At 41.3% G+C, this 12,949-nt stretch overlaps 1 pseudogene across 1 annotated transcript; it reads right to left on the reverse strand.

The window, feature by feature from the left end:
- Positions 1-2,235: 2,235 nt before the first annotated feature.
- LOC125535552 (putative glutamyl endopeptidase, chloroplastic) lies at positions 2,236-10,997 on the reverse strand (annotated as a pseudogene). The gene is made up of 14 exons (XR_015615722.1): positions 10,658-10,997; positions 10,005-10,206; positions 9,817-9,927; positions 9,658-9,706; positions 9,451-9,557; positions 8,873-9,369; positions 8,187-8,315; positions 7,662-7,958; positions 7,100-7,558; positions 6,924-6,989; positions 6,666-6,726; positions 6,265-6,414; positions 5,984-6,118; positions 2,236-5,879 (listed from the first exon to the last, which is right to left on the reverse strand). The product of XR_015615722.1 is annotated as a putative glutamyl endopeptidase, chloroplastic (transcript).
- Positions 10,998-12,949: the final 1,952 nt, after the last annotated feature.

A 12,949-nucleotide genomic window follows, 5' to 3' on the forward strand; every position in this document is an offset into this window, starting at 1 on the left:
ATACCCGTCTAAAGTAAATATCAAATGACAGGCGGGCTGCATGAGAATAGTTCGACGTTGACTTCTATGGATGATAATATAACAAGAGATTTTATAAATGATAATACAATGCATCGGATCATACAACACATCGATGACCTAGTTTTGTGTGCCGACTTTTGTGTTATGCACTATATAATACATCGGATGCACATGTTGGACAACTATACACGGAAGGGATTATTGGCGGTATCGTGTGGGACACTCTTTACTTACGACAAAAGTACTGCCAGATATGAATTCGTGGATCTCACGCAACTATTAAAAACTACCGGTAATAAAAACACGCTGGTTCGATCCTATTTCCGACTAACAGGTGGGCCTCATAAAAATAGTTCCACATTGTCAGTGCCTCAGTGGCTGCTACAACTCATAGCCGAACCTTGTTATATCTTCCAAAATGCCATGGGCAACTATGCATGTATGCTTGCATGATGCCAGGTAGCCCCAGCAGGTCCTTTGCACCTTATGAGTTCACAGTGTCGTCATTCATCGAGAAGAGATCCAGCTAGGTAGCCTGCCCTAGGGTTGGTGGCACCATGGCATGTTATGTATAGACACCTCCTTTACAAAAAAAAACTATTGCTCCGTACTGTAGGCAGGTTGCTACCGATTCGATCGGAGCACCCTATAGCTTCGAGCTGTCTAGCTCGTGGAAAGTTTCTGCTTGTAACTCTTTTCACAGGTTTAAGATTTTTTTTTTGCATGGAACTCAGAGCAAGAAGAACACATAGATATGCCAAAGGTAGATAAGATATCTTTGGCATATGTATGTGTTCTTCCTGCTCTGAAATATCAGTTTAAATGGATTACGGAACTTGTCTTATTTATGCTGTTTTGATAGCCCCTATATGTTTAGGTTGCTTCTTTTTATGCGCACTAAACGTGGACCTTTTCAACGAAGTTGTGTTATCTTATACTCTATAATCTTAACCATTTGTGGATTTCCAAAATTGTCTCCTATGCAAAAAAGGAAATCTACTGCGCAACAAAAAGGGTCTCATACACACCCAAGTGAAAAAGCGAGATGATGCTAACTTTTTTTCTTATTGTTTCCATATGAAATCAATCATCCCAAAGGAACAATTTAGTTGATGGATTGATTCTTAAGTACATTCCAAATGCATCAATTACAGTAATGCGCATTGCTGGGAAACAGGGCAAGTTCATGCCGTCCTACTACTAAAAAGGTTACACACGATGACAATGTCGCCATAATTAGGATCATGGTGACACTGGGAATCTCTTGTGCCGACAGGACCAGCAGTATTAAAGTGGACCAAACCCCAGACCGCACAGCAGCCCTACACTACTACTACTCCAAAAAGAGTGATCGCCAAAATATGGAACACAAAACTGTTCAAGTTACAGTACAAATATGCAGCAAAACTCACCTTTTTTTTGGCTTGCCGCTGCTATAAAGCTGCCCAGCTGAATATATGCGCCACTGTACTTCACAAGGCTTTAATTATATGATTGCACGCGGCAGCATGAACAGCCAGAATATATGGCGACACACCCTTGCCACCTGAAAGGGCTGCAGTGCAGCGTGATCTACGTCTATAGTGAGAGCTTGGACTTTGCCAAAGGGGCTTGCTAGCCACATCGATCTAATTCAGCACCGTTTGTTTTAAAACAAATCTTTGATCTGGTATCGGCGTCGATTATAGAATGTCAAACTGGCACTATGTGGGTACATCGACGCGGGAAAATCTCGGTTCCTGTAAGTGGAAATGTTTCTTTTTACTGAAGGAATGAATTGGAATTTTCAGTACGCAGCACACATATATTAAATAAATGCGAAAAGGATTTGTTCCATTTCCTCTGACAAGATCGCACCTGAGTGATTTTGCTCTCAGCGCGTATATGCTCACATATCTGAAGTTCTGAAATCAATCTGATCTCCTCTCTTTTATTCTTTTAGAATCACTCAGATCCTATAAAGTTTAATGTACTGGTCATCTCTTAGCTGTTTACAAGAAATAAGCTTATTTCTCACTCAGTTCTGAGAAAATGACCGTGTTGTGACTGTAAACGCCAAACCCGGAAGGAATTCATAACCCTACCACATCAACCTGGTCTGGGTATCCAAATTTCAGGAAATGCCAAACTACCAAGGATGCATGTGAATGAATTAACAGTACAAATAGATTGAGTGACAGAAGAGGTCGAAATGTCTCAGTTGCAGGCTAATAATAATACAGTGCCAGTGAAGGCAACTGGCAACTAACCTGGCCGGCTGTGAGTCGCTGATTTGGCAAAAAACAATCTCATACCACAATAGTCAAGCGAGGTACCAAATGATATGATCTACTACCTTTTATTATGGCAGTGATTGGTCTGAATCAAACAGGAGGCTACAAATCGAGGCGAAAACGCGACAACTCGGGGTGAAATTTGCGTGTCCCTGGAGCTTTCTGAATTCCAGCACCTACCGGCCTACGGTTGCTTTCTCGGTCGCTTGCTTGCTGCTGCGTTTCCCCGTCTTCTCGCCGCCTCTCCTTTTGCTTGCCACTGTAAGACAGTAACAGCCATCAGATGTGCAAGTGGTTGCTCCTAGGCCTGGCCTGCCTTCTTGGCCTTTGGGAATCATTGGAAGGCACCCAAAAAAGACGGGTACTAAAGGTGCCCATGAGAACCATTTAGGATTGTTGACTTTGCCCACACACACAAAATGGGCCAATCATTCCGATATTTCTCCCAGACATCGTCACAGCCGTTCGCTCGCACCCCCCCCTGACTGAAAACACCCCGAATGGAGCCTTTAGACGAAAGGATCGAAACAGAGGCAAATATTCTGTATTGATCAGAGCCGGTCGCTGTGACTTTCGGCAATGAATGGGGTGCGTGGACAGCTCTAGCTCAGATGAAGGCATTGTATTCTGGAGAACAAGATAGGGGCAACATACAGAGCCTTCCGCTGGATGAGGCTATGGCAGTTACTGTCTTGGCCTTCTGTTGTGACCTGATAGAATTCTCCACTCGCCTAGTTGCAAGGAGTCTCGGGGAAGGAAACGTACCAGAATGGTATGGGTGTTGCTTATATGGACAGAACACATGGAGAGGCTTGTGGCCTGCACAAGTCTTGCAAGACTATGACACAGAGATGTTTCTGACGCTCAGAGAATTCAGATCACCATTTGTCTTTTCTCCTGCAAAAAAATTGATGTGGTTGTACATGGCTAAAAATGTGTGCTTGGATTTGATTCCCTGACAATGACGACCTACATTAAAATGCTATCAAAAAATCTTGCCCCTGCAAACATAGCGTGTGTAGTGCACGCGCACGCGTGTACGTACGTTTATGTCATGAGTGCGACGTGCATGTGGTGTGTTCATCCACACAATCTCTTAAAAATAATAATTGACCCATAGTGATACACCTACGCAAGTATACTGATGAATTTTCCTCTACAAAATTCAAAATGAAGTGGTGAATGAAACTTGAATTGCAGGTTAAAGAGGAGTCAAAGTTCAGTGCAGAATAATAGTATTGCCAGCAAGGTAATACTGAACTACTTTGTGCTCACAGTTGCTTTGGTCAGCATCTATGTCACTTCTTTGATCTGAGCACAGATGAAGCAATCCTCCTACCTAGGCTCCTAGCTAGCCTTCTGAATCAGCATGGTAGTATTGTCAAAGTGGATAGAGTTCATTGTCCAAAATTCTCTTCTATAAATTGATCCTTTCATGTGTCCAACATACTTTACATTATTTTACTTTCTTCAATGAATGGACAGAGCCCTTGGCCCTGTGGTTTTCATCGATAATAAATAAATCATGTCATATTTCTTGAATGCCAAAAAAGAAGCGTCATTAATAAGACTACATCCAAAGTTCAAATCTAATTTTAAAAAATGTCATTTACCACAAGGAAATTTTCGCCTGATGATTGATGCTGGTTGTGGTTAGATCAAAGTATGCTGTCTCATTCTACCTACTGTTGATGTCCAAATCACGTCCTTGCGTATATGATGAAGCTAGACCTGACTTAGTCTATGATGTTATCCAAAATGATATTGTTTGACTGAAACTTGGGTGTATCACAATCACAAAACCAACAAAAAAAGTTTTATTTGTTAGGCATCATGAACAGAAGCTCACATGGTAGAACAGTCTTTGTATCTGTTTGTAACTATTTACAGATGATGGGGACCATATAATTGACCTTCCCGTTGCTTTGTTTTGTTATATGCAACAATAGTCTCACTCACCCCGTATAATGACGTCTCCTTATTTTTGGTTTTGGATTGTCAGGTAAGAAAATGTTCGGTGCTTCCAAGTTTATTTCAGCCCTAACAATAAAAAACAATTGAGTGCAATCAGTTAGAGATGAGACACAATCACTGTCGAAGGAAGTCAAAAGAATAAAATAAGTTCAGATGTTAAATCCCATTTTGCGACATTTATTTTTCCTTCCATGTTTTTAGAGGATTTCTTTGCTAGTACCTTATCATCTTGTGTGGTGTGAAGAGAGGACTTTGTGAAGGCCAATAGGAGCAATTTAATCTGAAGGGAATATGTAACAGAAACACCAAGCATCTATCCAAAGCAAACAGGATACGCTGGTGGTAAGGTGAGGACATATTATTCTACAGACATCAGTTTACTGAAGCAATTTCTCTGATTCCTTCTTGCGATTTCTGATATGGTTATGCTTAATTCGAGATACCCATCGTATAGAACCTTACAACTGTTCACTGTTTTGCAATTTTACCAGTAAAAAGAGGTTAGAATCGCATCGATTCGTGTCTCAAATACAGAACATATGTGCAGAATGAGTTTGAGAACGGACATAATGACCTCACTGAAGCACCATTGGTTAACAGGATGGGATAGAATTTTACCCTCGTTATGCTTCATCATAATTGGAATTGTAGTGTTGGTGTCTTCAGGCCTTAAATTTCTGTACTAGCAAAGCTTCATAATATAACACTTTGATATGATGCTGTGACATTCAAGAAAGGAACTCCAAAGAAGATATCAACTTGAGAAGCAGACAACAAGTACATAAATAGCAATGGTGTTTATCTGCCTGTATGAATATGATTAGTTGATTACTGATTCTCGCGTTACAAGAGTCAAGAATGATATGGAAACAGAGCAGTGAATGAAGTGATACTCTTCTGTGTGCACATGGAAACACACCAATATCATTGTGAGTTATCTTTAAATTTTCCTACACCGAAATGATCCAAGGCCATTAGTATCAGCTTGCTCTGCAAAGGAACATGCCATCAAATTCATGACTTAAGAATAAACAAGAATGTCAGATCAAATTTAGTGGGAAGCACTCGTTAAAGTCTATTTGAGTCTCAAGCTCAGCAACTCAGATAGAAAAAATAAAGAAGTGTGTCACGATCTTTAAACATGTACTTGGGAAAGAAAACTTGTCCCTCGCAAAGGAAAAAAGGAAAAAAAGAACTCCTGTCCCACCAGTCACAAGCACATGAATTTAACTGTTACCATACTAAAGAATCAAGAAGCACCGAAATTAAGATATCTAAAATTCAGCTACATACTAGTTGCAGTATCACACAAGGATAACTTAATTGCACAGAAAGCCTTACCAGACTAGATATCTTGGTGAAGTTTAACGTAAAGCTTCGCATGCTGGTGCACCATCAACATGTGATTGTGTTGTCTCACCACTCACCACTGGATTTGATAATCTGGGTGCTGCTAGAATTACTTGCACAATATTTCTGCAGCCACCTATCAGTCTCCCAAATTACATGCATAACGCTTTCCCTTGCAGCATATCGGTGCCCCTCAAATGGGAGAATCACAAGACGGCATGGCACCCCATGCCCTTTCAAAGCATCATAAAATTGACTTGACTGCAAAAGTATCGCAATATTTCAGTCCTAGATAGTAGTAACTACAACTGTAGGACAAAAAAAACATTCAGAACCCATAATACCCCTGAAGCTACTGTTGCTACCTGCATTGCTGTTGTAACTTTGCTGTCTTCTTCTCCATGTATCAGTAGAATTGGTTTCTTGATTTTGTTAGCTATCATGAAGGGGCTCATCTTAATATAGGTATCGGTAGCTTCCCAGAGCGTCCTTACCTCTTTCTGCAAGCAAAAGATCTGGAGAAATCAACAAAGGCAAGTCCACCTGAAAGTGTGTTGTGCAGTGGTGTCTAGAGGGAGTCCACCTGGGACAGGTGACACCATGTTTGAGTTATGTTCCTTCCTTAAATGAATAGGCAGAGCTGAACCTGAAAGCCAAATGGAGTCAGTGTCCTGTTGTAGGCTCCAGAGCGAGCGATTCCGCAGCAGAAAAGATGAGGTGCATGTGCCAAGAGGTTAGCAGTCATAAATGCACCATATGAATGACCGCCCACAGCAATTTTGTCAGGGTGAGCAACCTGAAGAACAGGACAAATTTATATAATCAAAGGTCTTGAGAGTAATGCGTTGAATTACATTTTCCATGACTGGATTATACAGATTTGAGGTTTTATGAATGTGTTCCCCTTTTTTCCAGTGCTTAGGTGCTTAACCTCGAAGCATGACTAATCCAAAAGAAGGGTAAGAAGCAAGTACAGGGAAACATAAATGCATGAAGATGGGCATGCAAATCTGAAACTATCTGCATAAAACAAAGAGACAATCTTACCCCTCTTCTTACAATTTCATTTACCGCTGCTTCCGCACTAGCAATCAGCTGCTCTATGTACCTAGAAAAGCAATAAATCACCGTCTAAGTGAGCATCATATGTAGTTATCTCATGACAACAATAAGGTCTATTTCAACTCGATGACTATGTGTTTAATGCAGCAGTATGTGAGTACACTGTTTTTATGAAGTAGCAGCCCTAGAAGTTAAAGGACAGGAAAGTGAATAAAAAAATTAGCTGAATAGGTAGAACACCACCTGTCATTCGCCTCCTGGTCTCCTTCACCAATTATAGGGATTGTCGGGTCAGCCAAAATAGCAAACCTGTAAGATAAGATGCGGCATAAAGATAAATAAAATTATATTTTCCAAATGACGGGGCATAAAATTGCAAAAATTATGCATAAAAAAATGAAGTAAGAAGAAGATAGTACCCTCTAGATAACCAAAGAAGAGGAAAACTGTTGTTAATGCGTGCAAATTTATTGGGTGAACGACGGACTTGTCCAGCAGCCTCTCTGCTTTTAAAGTCTCCAGGATAAGACCAAATCAAGCATGCAAGAGGCCCGTCTTTCGATGGATTATAGCCTGGAGGCAGATACAATGTAGCAGTAAGTTTAACACCATCATCTCGCTCGTATCTGATTATTTCTCTCTGCAATGATGCCAGCTGAGGATATGGATGGGGATAACTTGTAATCTGGACTTGCTTCTTATCAGGCCAGATACTGACATAATATTGGGCAGCTTCGCTTCTTGACTCCTTCGATATGAGAAATTTTAGTTCATTTAGCTGGATTTCACATTTAGGATGGTATGACATCAGTGCAAGAACAGATTCATAGTACTTGTCTACACCACTTTCCCATATCCGCTCTTTCGCTCCCGTAGTTCTGTAAAAAAGCAAGTTGACCCCATGTTATGTTAACAGATTCAAACAATCACAACAGTGGAAATAAGAGGTGGAGCAGAAATGATTGAAAGAGACCAGCATACATGTTTAAGAGATCAAGAAAAGGGATGCTTCCTTTTGGTGTGGCACCCTGTCCCTTCATTAGGATATAGGTCCCTTCATAGTTTGTCTTAATTTTTGCAATGACAAGGGTGCCTGCGGGAGTTCTGCACATCATTGGAGAGCCTGGACTCGAGTAAGCATCTTCAGAAGATCTATCAAATAATAATCGTGGGCTAAGATCATTGCAATCAGGAAAGATGACCCATGTTCTTGTTCTGCGTGTCTTGTGCCAATATTCACATACCAGTGCATGCAATCCATGGCACCAAGAGATCCTTCTGCAGATTTGACAAAAACATGAGTTGTAGTCTAGCATCATAGACATGGGCAGCTGGAGAAAGTAGGTGTGAGTATTTTAAGTGCAAGGTCAAAAACAACTAGGCTAAGATTTTTTTTACAAGCTACAGTTTCAATGCCAAAATTAAAATATATCTCCATGAAGCTAAAGTAGTGTTTCAATTGTAACATCATGAGAAGAAAGTGTTATCCCCGCAGTAGTTCAATACCTATACCGAAGGTCAAGTTTAAGCAGGACATGAGGTTTCTCGCCATTTAAAGGCTCAGCAGGTTCCATGTAAACTATATCACGTGGTAAGACTTCAACGTTTGCATCTCCTCCATCTTGTGCCTCCACCCTTGGAAAATATCAGATGTGATTTAAGAACATAACACTGGTCCTCTGTTATAGTTAAGCATGCGTGTCTACATGTGTGGTGTAAACAACTAATGAATCAGGGATTATCATTAGTATAGTGATTGCCTTTCTACAAAAGGAAACCACATCACATACAATTAGGCCATGATTGAGGTCGGAAGGCAAAATGTTGTTCACAAATGTTTTACTCTCTTCCTAATTCCTAACTAATTTGAGGTTGGCTATCGCAGGTAACTTCTGACTAGTAAACCAAACCTAGAAGTAACTAATTTCATCCCTGAGCTTAGAAGAATTTCATCAAGTGCATAAATAATGTAAGCGACAAATTTGGACGGTCTATAAGAATAAGACAACTGCATAAATAAGCAAAGACATAACCACCAAGTGCGACAAAGAGGCATAACTTCACTGGAACTAAAAATACCACAGGAATGAGTTTACCTAGTATTTGCTTATCAGAACTGAACATAGTATCATTTTTTAATACAAACTGCATTTGTGCATCATGAATTAAAAGACTAAGCCTTTGTGACTCACCAATGTAAGGTTGAAGGCATGTCAGGCCTCCACCTGATTAAACGTTTTCCCCTACGGACACTGTTGGCTGCAATTGGAATATTTTCAGCAAGGGGTAGATCACAAAGTTCACGGACAAATCTACCATGAACTGTCCGCAACTCAACCTTCTTGGGAAACCTTTTATACGAGACTATAGAAGAATATGGCTTGTGAACACAGGTGAGCATCAAGTACTTTTCATCTGGTGAAGGAAAGTATATATAGCAGGGGAAGCTACTGGTTTCACTATCCCATCCAACGAAACCAGTACTAACTGAGAGGTTGCATAGTAATCGAACAATTCTTCCTCATGCAAATCTTTCAGCATTTCTTTTGTGGCTCTCATCTGAATGACATTGTTCTGCTCATTGGAGCGAATCCTTGGACCAAAAGGAACCAATGGCTTCTTCGGAGAATCACCACGTGATGAAGGAATAGTGCAGACCAACAGGGTAGAATGATCCACCCACACAAATCTGTATAAGATGAGTGTTAATTTCTGAGAGAAACAAAGAACAGAAAGACAGTTCACCTGAAAAAACCCAAAAGGCACTCACAGCTCAAAAATAGCATTCAGTCTTATGTCTGTTTGTCTGAAAAGTGGCCGAGCTTCTCCAGATTCTGCATTAGCAACCCACAATGCTAAATTGCTGTCACTGCCCACCTACACAAGTCATGAAATGCACCAAATAGACAACATAATCAGAAATCTAATATCCCCTCAAAGGGTGCTCCATTTCATATCTAAAGCATCAGCTAATCACCTCATCTTCATAACGCACAGTGAAGGCCACATTCTGACCATCTGGTGACCTGAAATTCAGAAAGATACAAGAGGAAGTAGTTCAGAAAAAGGGACGGCACACCATAATCCGGCTGTATACTACAAGAGACACACTGAAGAGTGTTGGAAAAAAAAATACCATGTTACAAAATTAATTTTTGCACCATCTGGATATCCATGGACCACTTTCTCTGGACCCAAACTTCCATCATCCATCAGCAAATGGATACTAATCCCAGTATAAAAGGACCTAAATCAGCCAACTGTTAACTATAGGAAGGTTACGATCGCATATTATCCCGAAATGATAAAAGTTATGTTACTTACATTCGACTCCTCATGTTAGAACTGGAATCGATCCGTATGCCAGCAAGTATTTTATCGGATTTTGCGAGCTCGGACAATGGAGGCATAGCTCTACGTTTCAGGAACATGATCCTATCTCGGCGAGGGGAGAGATGGTAACTGGGATTCGGTGGCACATCCACAATTTCCTGAATTTCCTTTGGAGGGATACGATATCCTGACACTGCAGGTAGACGTATCATCGACAAACTGGAATACGGTTCTGCTAATTATACAAAAATTAAAGCGCCCTTGGCTAAATCTTCCTTTTTCTTCAGAACTGAGGTTGGAGTGGACAGTATGAGCAGATTCATTTTGATGGGTGAAGCATATTTAACTCTGAACCAGCACTTCCTTAATAGAGTTAAAACAAATGAAAAGGCAAAAGCAGTATGTATCTTGGCTAAACTACAGAAGATTAACAATTCTGTTCCCCTAAGATTACAAAGCATCTGAAATTCCAGTCATTCACACGATTAATCAAGGAGATTCGACGAGCTGAGCTAACTGAATATTATCAGAACAAACAGGTCAGGCGACTAAAATTTAGCACGCGAAACAAGCGAATCTCCGACCACTACCAAGACACCCAGATAAAATCCCCGCCCGATACTAATCAAGTGAAGCACAGGCACCTGCGTCGTCGTCCTGCGCAACAGGGCCGGGCAGGGAACCGGCGGCGCACATCGCCGAGAAGCCGATGGGATTGGCATGGCCCCTGTAAGGCAGGAGGCGCAGGCGCGGGCGCGGGCGTGGGCGCCGACGGGACGGAGTGGAGCAAGATGATGCGGCGGTGGGATTGGCACAGGCGAAGCATAGGCGCGGGCCTAGCCTCCGAGGCAGCATAGGGGAAGGCCCGGACCGCAGGGTGCTTGCTCAGTGTTCGTGCTGTGAGCCTGTGGCTTGTGTTTGATGAACTGACCTTTAAAAAACAAAACAAAGGGGTTTCCCCCCGCCCCAACTCTTATTAAAGCCAAGGCAAAACCACACATAATTCAGACTGTTTAACAGCGCTCAGTGACAACTAGAGTAGCTGCCACAGATCAAACATATATAGCACCGCGCTTTTCACTTATGTGATGAATGAGAAAAGCGAATGGAAGGATATTGACAATTGTGGAAACATCGTCTTTTCCTCAATGAGAGCATTGAGTTCATTTAATTGTCTTGCAGAGCTAGGGGCGCTTTCGTCCTTCATCTTTGAGAGTGCCATTGCCTTATGGAGGACTTCATCAAGATTCTTGAGAGAATAATCTCGAGAGCCATGATAGCATTTGTCCAATTCCTTCCAAACAACATAGGCACTATCAAAGTCACTTAACTTTCTAAGAACATGACCAGTAATGCATCTAAGAATAAGTTTTGTAAACTCTAGTATTACGTATCATATCAAGTTTTTCCTTAGAAGTAAGGTGAATAGGATGAAGCAGAGGTACATATTGATTTTCAATGGCATCAAGTAAATCATGTTCCTCAAATAAGCCAATCAATTCAACTTTCCAGGATTGATAATTAGCACCATTCGAAGATAGAAACTCTAATAATGAATACTACCGGAACGAAGCCATACTCTCCTAGGTGGTTAAGACAAAGAAAAAGGTCAAGTTTCCAAGGATTCACTAATGGAGGACCTTACAAAGGAGACCAAAACTCGGATACCACGTATAGGATTAATAAGTATGTCGGGGGGTGGGGGGGGTTGAATAGACCACTAAGCTCAAGAAGGGTCTCTTTTCCAAAATTTAAAATTGTTGGCAGATTTTAAGCTCTTCTGGTAATATAGACGACATGCATATCTAGAGTAATAGGCAACATAATGTAAAACATGCAAGTGCAAAGGCAAAGGGGTAGAGTTGAGAGAATCACAAAGACAATAGGCTCGGTGAATTTTTTTTCCCATGGTTCATATAGTTCGCGCTATCTTACATCCACGTTGATGAAGACTTCAATTCATGAAGGGTTTAGAATCACAAAGGATTCTCGTTGCGAGATTCCACAAAGGAACAATCCATGGAGGACACTCACCCACAAAGGGCCCACTTAGGAGCAACCAACCTATTCTACCATGGTTTACGCCCACAAAGGACTAGCATCACTAAGGTGGATCTGTTGGAAATATGCCCTAGAGGCAATAATAAATTAGTTATTATTATATTTCCTTGTTCATGATAATCGTTTATTATCCATGCTAGAATTTTATTGATAGGAAACTCAGATACATGTGTGGATACATAGACAACACCATGTCCCTAGTAAGCCTCTAGTTGACTAGCTCGTTGATCAATAGATGGTTACGATTTCCTGACCATGGACATTGGATGTCATTGATAACGGGATCACATCATTAGGAGAATGATGTGATGGACAAGACCCAATCCTAAGCCTAGCACAAGATCATGTAGTTCGTATGCTAAAGCTTTTCTAATGTCAAGTATCATTTCCTTAGACCATGAGATTGTGCAACTCCCGGATACCGTAGGAGTGCTTTAGGTGTGCCAAACGTCACAACGTAACTGGGTGGCTATAAAGGTACACTACAGGTATCTCCGAAAGTGTCTGTTGGGTTGGCACGAATCGAGACTGGGATTTGTCACTCCGTGTAAACGGAGAGGTATCTCTGGGCCCACTCGGTAGGACATCATCATAATGTGCACAATGTGATCAAGGAGTTGATCACGGGATGATGTGTTACGGAACGAGTAAAGAGACTTGCCGGTAACGAGATTGAACAAGGTATCGGGATACCACGATCGAATCTCGGGCAAGTAACATACCGATAGACAAAGGGAATTGTATGCGGGATTGATTGAATCCTCAACATCATGGTTCATCCGATGAGATCATCGAGGAGCATGTGGGAGCCAACATGGGTATCCAGATCCCGCTGTTGGTTATTGGCCGGAGAGTCGTCTCGGTCATGTCTACGT

This window comes from Triticum urartu, chromosome 2A (genome assembly GCF_056163025.1).
Source record: "Triticum urartu cultivar PI428250 chromosome 2A, HENAU_Tu73, whole genome shotgun sequence".
NCBI classification, from domain to species: domain Eukaryota; kingdom Viridiplantae; phylum Streptophyta; class Magnoliopsida; order Poales; family Poaceae; genus Triticum; species Triticum urartu.